The sequence below is a fragment of the Suricata suricatta genome, chromosome 12 (assembly GCF_006229205.1).
Source record: "Suricata suricatta isolate VVHF042 chromosome 12, meerkat_22Aug2017_6uvM2_HiC, whole genome shotgun sequence".
Lineage (NCBI taxonomy): Eukaryota > Metazoa > Chordata > Mammalia > Carnivora > Herpestidae > Suricata > Suricata suricatta.
The window spans coordinates 18,108,997-18,117,074 of record NC_043711.1 but is presented as its reverse complement, the minus strand read 5'-3'; the positions used below and the strand labels follow the sequence as shown (position 1 = coordinate 18,117,074).

Below are 8,078 nucleotides of genomic sequence, written 5' to 3'. Positions count from 1 at the left end.
CGCCCGGCCAGGCCTGGTGGAGCCCAAGCCGCCCGCCCGCGGTCCCCGGCGCTTCCTCTCAAGGCTGCGCCGGGCAGGGCGGGGGCTTCGAGCCGGGCCCGGCGACCGCGCGGTGCAGCGGGCCCCTGCGAAGTGCGCGTGGCTCTCGGAGTTGATGTGGGAAAGAAACTCTTTACAACTCCATCTTGGCTTTTACATTGAATATGAAACATGAATCACCGTTTTATGCTGGGTGAAGTCCAGTTATGTTTGGGGTAGATTTTCTTTTTAAATGTAGTACTGGGAGATTGTGTAAGTAAAAAGGTAGTGTTGAAATCCTACAGGTTAGGATTCTTGGGTATTGGAAGGACAATTTCCTGTTAAACATTTTTTTCATGACATAACTATGTTGCATGAAATAAAGTATTAATTTGCAATTTTGGTTAGTCTCAGTTCCTACTTGATTAGGAATCACCTAAACATATTCTTAGTTACCGATTGACTCAGTTACGAGCCTTCTTTATTAAATAGAACTGTTGGCAGTTAAATCGATTTGGTCAAAAGCATGTTTAGTAGTTTATGGTGGAAAACTGGCATCCTTTTTGCTCCAGAATTGGTTCTACTTGTGTTTTTTAATGGTCCTGATTTAAAATTTTTTTGTTTAGATTATAGTCATCCCTGCCAGATCTGAAGGGAAAAAATACATTTTAAAATGTTTTTAAAACGTTGTATGTGGTGAGAATTTTTCAGCCACTTAGTGTCAAACACCCAAATGTGTAACATGTGTGTACCATTGCATGATTGTCACTTTGAATATACCGGTTTGAGCTTTGGGCACAAGTGTTCTTGTTTGGTCTGAAAGTACAAGACTAATTCCTAACTATGAAGGATAACTTACTAAAGGATCTCTTTTGATAAATTGTTTTAAGAGTAGTTCTATGTACTTTTGTAGAGCACCAGAGGCCCATGGGGACCTAACAAAATAGAAGACAACTTGCTTTGAGTCAGAGTCTAGTCCTAGAGTTGTAACCTCTGTTCTCATAAAAATCTGTACTAGAGGAATGAAGAGATAGGAATCTCCTGACTTTTTCATAGGTCCAGAATTTCAGACCCGAAAGGAATTGTCAGGACTTCTGTAGTCCAACCCCATTTGCAGATGAAGAAACTGAGTCCCAGAGACTTTTGTAAATTCCCAATGTTATATGTCTGGTCAGGTGTAGGGCAAAACTATTTTATCTGTATGGTATTTTTCTTGTACTCCCAAACAGCTTGCTTAGAGTTAAGTAAAAACTCAGGATTTAACAACTTATTTCTAGCACTTTCTCCATTTATATATTACTCATATGTTGTGAGAATCTGAAAAACTCACATAAAAATTTTTTTTAATGCTTTTTATTTATTTTTGAGAGACAGAGACCGTATGAGCAGGGGAGGGTCAGAGAAAGAGAGGCACAGAATCTGAAGCAGGCTTCAGGCTCTGAGCTAGTTGTCAACACAGAGCCCAATGCGGGGCTCGAACCCACGAACTGTGAGACAGATCATGACCTGAACTGAAGCCGGACGCTTAACCGACTGAGCCACCCAGGCACCCCAGAAAACATTAAAAAAATTTTTTTTAAATGTTCATATTTGAGAAAGAGAGCATGAGAGGGGGGAGGGGCAGAGAGAGAAAGAGGGAGACCCAGAATCCTAAGCAGGCTCCAGGCTCTGAGCTGTCAGCACAGAGCCCAGTGCTGGGCTCAGACTCACAAACCATGAGATCATGACCTGAGCTGAAGTTGGACACTCAACCTACTAAACCACCCAGGTGCCCCAAAAAATTCATTTCTAAACAAATTTCAGTTCTTTAGCTTTAAACAACACTCTTCTCCTTGAAACTGGGTGGTCCTGCAGTTGATTGAAATAGATAAATGCATATACAGGGTCCATACTTGGCCTAGTTTTGGCATTAGGTGTTTGAGTCTTCCTGAGGGACCAGCTTCTTCCAGAGAGAGGCTCAGACTCCCCTGTTCCAAATCCAGTGTAATTAGGTCATGCTAAGATATTATCATATTACTGACGGCTCTTTTGACTATTGATTTGATGTGGGATGGAGAGAAACTGCACACATCAAGTAAGTAGTTCTCTGTGTTATTATGTGTGCGGTGGTGGTTTTGCTGGAGTATTCCTATAGTCCTGATTCATATTAGAGTGAAAACAGGTAAATCTGGAGGTGTTTCCAGTCCGTGGAGTGGAGTTGAAGCAGTGACAAGAGGATGAGTTGCTACTTAGGGTTTTCTTAGTTGCCCTAGAGCTAAGCGATTTATGTTAACTCTTCAGAAGAAAGACTGATATTTCAACTTCTAAGACAACTAATTAGGGCTTCTATAGACAGCACTTTGGGTTTAGTTGCATTATGGCTACTAGTGATAAAGATAAATGGTACATACTTGCTGGATTTTAATCACATATATTTGTAGTAGTAAAGGGTACCTAAAAGCTACTTTACCTTCCTGTACCAATTTATCCCTTTATGCCCCTGGCTAGTGGAACTTAGTTTGCCTGCACCTATACCTTAATGTAACTAAACTGTAAACTTATGTTAACATGTCTTAACTATACTCTTGCTCGCTCTTTGGGAATATGCTTACTGTTAAGTACTTGTGAGTTTACTAAATTAAAAATTTCAAGACAGTTTAAAGTTAGTAATTAATGTAAAATTCCTATTTCAAGTGTTTCTATTTCAAATGACTCATTTAATTGTGGTACTGCAGTATTAAGTGAAGGCTTTGTATACTCATAATTATGGTAGTAATGTGACTAAAACTCAGACATTGAAGCAGCTCTTTCTGGGTGTTGGTCTGAATTTATTGGTGCTTCTTGAATAACATTTTATAGTTAATAATGGTCAAAATATGAGATACACTGTTACATCATAGCCAGTTTGCAGTTCGTCCCAAACTGAGCTTGATTTTTTTTTCTTACGAAGAGGGTGGATAAAATACATATTTAATTAACCATGTTTATAACAGTATCTTACTATTCCAGTGAAGGTAGAAAGGAGAACATGAGCAGCTGAAATGTTTGGAGTGCAGTTAAGGGAGAACTGGAATGTAAAATGAAAGAGGGGTGACCAGAGACCAGATCATGTAAGGCTTTTAGGATATAGGAAGTTCTTTGGGTTTGTTCTGAGATGAGAAATCATTAGATGTTTTTTTAGGAGGGGAATGATATGATCTGATACTAAACAAATAACTAGACGCCCTTATTAAGAGTAGAGGTAGGGGGACACCTGGGTGGCTCAGTCGGTTAAGTATCCAACTTCAGCTCAGGTCATGATCTCATGGTTTGTGGGTTTGAGCTCTGCATCAGGCTCTGTGCTGACAGCTCAGAGCCTGGAGCCTGCGTAGGATTCTGTGTCTCCCTTTCCCTCTGCCCCACCCCTGTTTGTGCAGACTCTCTCTTTCTCTCTCTCAAAAATAAACATCAAAAAAAAAAAGAGTAGAGGTAGGGGCGCCTGGGTGGCTCAGTCGGTTGAGCCACTGCCTTCAGCGCAGGTCATGATCTTGCGGTTTGCGGATTCAGGGTTTGCGGATTCAGGCGCCGCATCGGGCTCTGTGCTGACAGCTAGTTTAGAGCCTGGAGCCTGCTTCGGATTCTGTGTCTCCCTCTCTCTCTGCCCCTCCCCCGTTCATGCTCTGTCTCTCAATAATAAGTAAATATAAAAAAACCATTTTAAAAAAGAGTAGAGGTAGATCGGAGTCCATTTTGACTTTATGTTTTAAAAGTTTAAGGGGCAACTGGGTGGCTCTGTCAGTTAAGCTTAGGACTTTGACTCAGGTCATGATCTCGCAGTTCATGGGTTTGAGTCCTGTGTTGAGCTCTGTGCTGACAGCTGGAGCCTGGAGCCTGCTTTAGATTCTGTGTCTCCCTCCCTCTTTTTCTCTGCCTCTCCCCAGCTTGTGTGCATACTCTGTCTCTTTCTTCCTCTCTCACTCAACACTAAATAAACATAAAAGTTTAGGGGTGCACGAGTGTTAGTTAAACATCCAGCTGCAGCTTCAGGTTATGATCTTGTAGTTCATGAGTTCCAGTCCCGAGTCAGGCTCTGTGCTGACAGTTTAGAACCTGGAGCCTGATTCAGATTCTGTGTCTCCCTCTCTTGCTACCCCTCACCCACTCATGCTCTGTCTTTTCTCCATCTCTCAAAAGTGAATAAACATTTAAAACCATCAACAAAAAAATTTTTTTAAGTTGTGATCTCTATACCCAGTGTGGAGCTCGAACTCACAACCCTGAGATCATGTCATACATTCTTCCAGCTGAGCCAGCCTGGTGTCCCTCCATTCCGACTTTATTTTATTTTTAAATGTTTTTTTTTTATTTTTGAGAAAGAAGGAGACACAGAATCCTAAGCAAGCTTCAGGCCCTGAGCTGTCAGCATAGAGCCCGACATGGGGCTTGAACTCACGATCTATGAGATGATGACCTGAGTCATAGTCGGTCACATAACCGACTGAGCTACCCAGGCACCCCCCCCCATTCCATTCTGACTTTAAATAGTGAACTAATATTTAAAACTTTTTTTAAACATTTTATTTATTTTTGTGAGACACACAGAGAAAGAGAGAGCATGAGCAGGGGAGGGGTGGAGAGAGAAGGAGACATAGAATCTGAAACGGGCTCCAGGCTCTGAGCTGTCAGCCCAGAGCCAATGCGGGGCTCAAACCCATGAACTGTGAGATCATGACCTGAGCCGAAGTCAGATGCTTAACTGACTGAGCCACCCAGGTGCCCCAAAATAGTAAACTAATATTGAGCATCTCTGGCAAAGATATCAGAAGGATTTCTGAATAATTATCTTCCTTGACCTAATGACTTCATTCTGTTTTTTTTTTTAAACTATTGTTTTTTCTGAAAGTTGCCTTTCAACCTGTAATTTCTCTAATACCTGTACTAAGAATATATAATTAGATAAAGCAAGTTATTCAAATGTTCATGGTAATCTAGGTGATAGGGATACAGGTGTTCATTGTAAGATTCTTTCAAGTTCACTCTCTTTGAAAATTTTTATAATAAAGCGTGGGAAATTAATTTATATAGGATTCAGTTGCTTTTTGCCTTTAAAATGGCAGCATTTATAATCATTAAAAAGGTTGATTGTGGGGTGCCTGGGTGGCTCAATCGGTTAAGCCTCCAACTTTGCTCAGGTCATGATCTCACGTTCGTGGGTTTGAACCCCGTGTCAGGCTCTGTGCTAACAGCTCAGAGCCTGGAGCCTGCTTCCAATTCTGTGTCTCCCTCTCTTTCTGCCCCTCTCTCTGTCTCAAAAATAAATAAACCATTAAAAAAAAAGTTGATTGCATATGTTTTGTTAAGTAAAGGAGGCTAAAACTTATATAAATGTGATACATTTTATAATATATCAATCAAGGATTAAATTCTATACTTTCCCCTCTCCTGGATTCAAAATTACTTCAGGGAACTTTGGGCAAGCCTGTTTACATCCTGTGTTTTGGTTTTTTCATTGTAAAGTAAATGGACCTAATTCCTGTTATTTTTATATTTTTATAGTGCCTTTCATCTGAGAAGTTCAAGGCACTTGTAGAACTTCTGGCACACAGGCCGTGGGTCTTGCAGCACATTTGTAAGGTATGTAAATATAAACCTCTTCTTTTACTCCTCTTTCCCATGGAAAAGAGATTATTATATATTAATGTAAGTTCTGGAGAAATGTGAGTGCATTACTATTAATTATTCTCTTCACCAATCTTGAGTTCTTTATCTTATTCCAGACCTTTTCTCTCTAGTCTTACTTTCCTATCCATAAGATACTCCTCTTTCTTTTTTTACTTTTCAGGGGCACTTCTTTTTAGATGAAAATAGATTTCTTAATCTCTTGATCTTTAAGGAGATGGAACTCTGTTATACTTACACCTTTTTTTACATCTAGACCATTCCCATCTTACTCCTTCTGGCTTTTTTTTTTTTTTAATCTTTTTTAAAGTTTATTGATTTTGAGAGAGTGCGTCCATGCTCAGATGCTCGCTCTCACGGGGATGCAGAGAGAGGAAGAGAGAGGGAATCCCAAGAAGGCTCCATGATGTTAGCACAGAACTTGATTTGGGACTCGATCTCACAAACTGTGACATCATGACCTGAGCCTAAATTAAGAGTTAGACACCTAACCAACTGAGCCACTCAGGTACCCCTAGAGCATACAACTCTTGATCTAAGCCCCCTTTGAGCTTAGAACTTACTTAAAAAATAAACTAATTTTTTTCTTTTTCTTTTTTTTTTTTTTTCTTTCTGAGAGACAGAGAGAGAGAGCACGATCAGGGGAGGGTCAGAGAGAGAGGGAGACCCAGAATCCTAAGCAGGCTCCAGGCTCTGAGCTGTCAGCACAGAGCCCGATGTGGGGCTCGAACCCATGAACTGTGAGATCAAGACCCGAGCTGAAGCTGAACACTTAACCAACTGAGCCACCCAGGCGCCCCTAAACTAATTTTCACATTAAAAAAAAGTCCTGGGCACCTGGGTGGCTCAGTCGGTTAAGTGTCTGACTTTGGCTCAGGTCTTGATCTTGTGGTGCATGAGTTCGAGCCCTGCATCAGGCTCTGTGCTGACAGCTCAGAGACTGAAGCTGCTTCAGATTCTGTGTCTTCCTCTCCCCCTTCCCCACTCATGCTCTGTCTCAAAAATAAACATTAAAATAAAGTCCCTGCCCTCAAAGATTTTTTGTTTTATAGTGTCTTTATTCCTAAAAATATGAACACTTGATGGAACTTAAAAGTCTGTTAGTTTTTAATCATTCCATCTACTTTTCTCAGTGTTAGTAGAAAGCACTTCAGGTGTAAATAGTTACAAAAATATGAATATTTCTGCTTATGGAGTCATTATTCTAGTAGGGGAGACTGATGATAGGTAAGGAATGGGCTTGTCGTGTTTTTAGGGAACAGAAAAATTTGAATGGCTGGAGTCTAAAGAGCAAGTAGGAAGAGTGGAAGAAATAAAGTCTTACAGGTTGGCAAGGGCCAGATCTTTTAGAAATTGGGAATTTAGAGTTTATTCAGAATTCATTCGAAAGCTATTGAAGGGTTTTTATAACAGGAGTGATGTGATATGATTTATTTAGATTTCTAGTTCATGTATGGAGAATAGACTATAGGGTGGCAAAAATGGAGGTAGCGACATCTATTAGAGGCTGTTTATTTTTTTTAATTTTTTTTTAATGTTTTATTTATTTTGGATACAGACAGAGGCAGAGCATGAGAGGGGGAGGGGCAGAGAGAGAAGGAGACACAGAACCGGAAGCAGGCTCCAGGATCTGAGCTCGCTGTCAGCACAGAGCCCGATGTGGGGCTCGAACCCACGAACGTGAGATCTGACCTGAGCCGAAGTCGGTGGCTTAACCGACTGAGCCACCCAGGCGCCCCTATTAGAGGCTGTTTAAATCCAGTGACAGATGAGTGTGACTCGGACAAGAATGATAACAGTAGAAGTAAAGAAATTCATAATATATTATAAATAAGTGATCATAGGCTTTGCTGATAAATTGGAAGATGTGGCTTCCTGAATCCCTGATCCGTGGCAAGATTAGCTCAGTGCAACTGCTGGACATAAGGAGACAACTAGCCTAGTACCACTGCGCATATACTCTGTTGCTCACAAGGCTTGAAATTTCTGCTTTAAAGGGTGCCTGGTTGGCTCAGTCAGTTGAGTGTCCAGCTCTAGCTTTTGGCTAAGGTCATTGTCTCACAGTTTGTGAGATCAGGCCCCACATGGGTCTCTGTGCTGACAGCGTAGAGCCTGCTTGAGATCCTCTGTCTCCTTCTCTGTCTATGCCTCTCCTTGCTCGCTCTCTCTTTCTTCTCCCTCAAAATAAATAAACGAATATTTTTAAAGATGTTTAAAAGTTTTTTCCTTTAAGTACTTTGAATAATGCATTAGGGTGGTTTGATTGATGACCTCCCTTGTAAGAGTGGAGACTGTTTGAAATTTGTTTTCTCAATTGTATATTTCTACATTGTATTTAAAAACCGGGGTGCATGGGTGGCTCCGTCGGTTAATCATCCAGTTTCATGCTTCGGCTCGGGTCATGATCTCACAGTTGGTGGGTT

The 8,078-nt window shown here is 41.0% G+C and overlaps 1 protein-coding gene across 1 annotated transcript in view; it reads left to right on the top strand.

Moving 5' to 3' along the window:
• Positions 1–5,530: 5,530 nt before the first annotated feature.
• Positions 5,531–8,078, top strand: part of RHOA (ras homolog family member A) — a 46,959-nt gene continuing 44,411 nt past the window's right edge. Inside the window, exon 1 of the mRNA XM_029916688.1 lies at positions 5,531–5,610. The gene's annotated coding sequence lies outside the window, so the exon portion shown is untranslated. The remainder of the gene's footprint in view (positions 5,611–8,078) is intronic.